The sequence below is a fragment of the Hylaeus anthracinus genome, unplaced genomic scaffold (genome assembly GCF_026225885.1).
Source record: "Hylaeus anthracinus isolate JK02 unplaced genomic scaffold, UHH_iyHylAnth1.0_haploid 11997, whole genome shotgun sequence".
NCBI classification, from domain to species: Eukaryota; Metazoa; Arthropoda; class Insecta; order Hymenoptera; family Colletidae; genus Hylaeus; species Hylaeus anthracinus.
Window position 1 is genome coordinate 9,540,977 of NW_026534344.1, and position 3,131 is coordinate 9,544,107.

Below are 3,131 nucleotides of genomic sequence, written 5' to 3' on the forward strand. Positions count from 1 at the left end.
TTGAAAGTACAGTTCATATCATAATATTTGCAGAGTAGAATACATTTCTGTTTGTGTTCAATTTTTCTTGGTACATATACAATGATTTTCTTTTGCATAAAAATCCGCAGTCTAGTCATTACACACATAGTGGATCACTGTTTCTGATAAATGACATGTGATTTCATTAAAACTGACGTATGATATAGTCCACGTAAAATTAGAGACGTGATTTAAGTTATTACTAGACTGTGGACTTTTATTCAAAATAAAATCTTTGGCAAAGTACCTACAAAAATTGAACCTAAATAGGAATGAATTTTAATCTGCAAATATTATAATACGAACGTTACTTTCAATATTTTTTTATATTATTGCATACTGTGTACATTCTATAGTTTCTTGCGGATTCAAATTTCCTAGAAATGCATAGTAATCTGCAGTCTAGTCACCACTTGTGTGATTTTTAATTTATTTGTACTGATTTGCATTACCGATACATATGGTATTCCAACTTGCTGTACAAAAGAGAGATTGATTATCCTTTAAAAAAGATAAGGTGACTTGTAATGAAAATAAATCTGAATAGATTCCGTGAATTCGGCGAGGTTACAAAAATTATATGCTAGGACAACTAGTGGTTTAGTATTACGTTAAGAAAATGTTCAAGTAATAAAGTGGAATTATTCGTTACCCATTAGGTTTAGGGCTAATAAAGGTCAACGCTTTTTTATTCAGAATTCAATACTCTATCACATTTTTGTATGAAAAGTATAGTATTCTATTTAAAAAAAACTAAGTTGTCCAAATCTCCGAAACGCTTCTACCTGTAAAAAAATGAATGCACTACATAATGTACCCTGTTAAACCATGTAACTTTTGGATACAACATTTTTTCATGCAACGCATATTTTGTAAGTTATGAAGGTGGGCCATTGTATATTCGCTGGATGTCCAGAATCGCAAAGGTAGTCCACGAAATCCGTCGACACCCCGTATGGCGATTTAGTGAACTCCAGGGGTCAACGGTACTGGAATCGAGCCATGGGTTTCTGGCAACAGAGGAACAATAAATGCCACTCATATGTATTTCGAGGAAACGCGTTACCAGTGACCCTACCCTATGTACCATCGTTAAAAACAAGGTCGATTTCGTGGGAATCGTAAACGCGAGATCACAAAGCGCCCCTCTCTTCCGGTTGCTCGTAAACCAACTATTACTCTATTTTCGTGTCGGCTCGTGTTTCGAAACGATTCCATCGATCTGTTTGACCGGTTCGTCGATAAAATCAGAGATGGATAAAATTGTATTCGAACGAATATGACGATTAAAACTGAAATACAGAGACATGTTTTACATTAGGAGAAAAATGTAACAAGGCGCGTCGATACCAGACTTCGATTGTTACCATTGCTTACAAAACCAAACTTAACACTTCATCCATTGGTAGCCTATTCATAGGATTCTTAATTTCAGTGTTTCCTTAGCCCACTTTATTAAATGTGGCTATCTACTTACAGTGCTCCATTTGAGGAAACAAATAAGACACTGAATTTACCTTGTGGCAAAGTTGATGGCTATATTAATATAAGAAGTTCTCTTTTACTTCGAGCTAGCCATCAATTGGTGGCTACACCTTATTAAATCAATCATAGATATTTTTCTTTTGGAGAAAATCAAAATAAGAAATTGACCAACAACAGGCTACTACTCGACATGGCTCGAAAGTCTTAAATCTAAGATAATAAATACATGTTAAGCACAACCAAAAGATAAGTGCACTCATATAAAACGAAATGACGATATTGTTATAATATATTAATTGTAGAATATATATTTAACATACGTTATATATATTTTTTTTTAATATTTTTCATATTACTGTACCCCATAAATGCATAAAATCCGCAGTTTACTGATTAAGTATTCGTTAGAATGTCTTTTATTTGTTTTCTGAATGTTTATATACCCTATGTAAATGTATATGTATTGTTGATGTGCCCAATATTGTGCATATTACTAATAAACTCGTAGAGAGGCTTCGTAACATAAATAAAAAAGTATGTTCTCTTCTAAGATACAGATTCTTTCTAAACAAACCAGTAGTTAACTTGTTAACATCTAGCTGATTGGTTATTTCAAGCCAAAACTATCTTACGCAACTGGCTACTTTTTCGCAATTGAATATTAAATTGAAAACATCTAAACGATCTTCAACACTTACGTATATACGGCCCACTTAAATATATCCTTTGTTTTTTGTAATATGAAAATTGTTTATAGTATGATTTCAAACATTTTGGAGGAGGAATAATTGAACTTAATTTTATAAACGGAACATTAAATGGAGAAAGATACGAAACCATTAAGTGTTCGAGTGATTATGGGGTACCAACACGATGGCCAGCACATTATTCACGAGCAGCTATGTACTCAAGTACCGAATACGAAATTACCAAATCGTTGGATTGGACGTAATGGCCCACAATTTGGCCAGCACCTTTAACAGATCTAACCCCCTTATATTTTTTTTTCATTTGGGTAAATTAAAATAAAAAGTTGACCAGCAACAACCTACCTTGGAGTTGTAGGTTGTAAGAAGTATGATAAATCAGAATCAGCGTTCAGAACGCCGGTATAAAAGCCTGTATCATTTATCCACATTCACTTCCACACATCCACAGATGCACCTACTCGCAAGCTCTATGATATCTGTGGTCAACAGATGAAGTTTTAAAACTTAATATTAGGGTGACATATGTACGATGATGAACAGGATTTGCCAAATATGAGATTGGATTAAAAATGTTTTATTATTATTTAACTGCATTAATTATTGGAAAAATAATAATAAGATGATATTGATTAGGATGCAGGAATTGATCATGACAAAATACACAGAAAATCACAATGACTCTGACTCTGAGGTTCTGACACTCTAAGACATTGAGACGTTGAGATTCTGAGACACTGAGACGTTGAGACGTTGAGACGTTGAGACTCTGAGACGTTGAGACGTTGAGACTCTGAGACGTTGAGACGTTGAGACGTTGAGACGTTGAGACTCTGAGACGTTGAGACTCTGAGACGTTGAGACGTTGAGACTCTGGGACTCTGGGACTCTGGGACTCTGGGACTCTGGGACTCTGGG

At 34.5% G+C, this 3,131-nt stretch overlaps 1 protein-coding gene across 1 annotated transcript in view; it reads right to left on the minus strand.

The window, feature by feature from the left end:
* Positions 1 to 3,131, minus strand: part of LOC128889492 (LHFPL tetraspan subfamily member 2 protein) — a 32,005-nt gene that overhangs the window by 7,266 nt on the left and 21,608 nt on the right. The gene's annotated exons all lie outside the window — the stretch shown is intronic.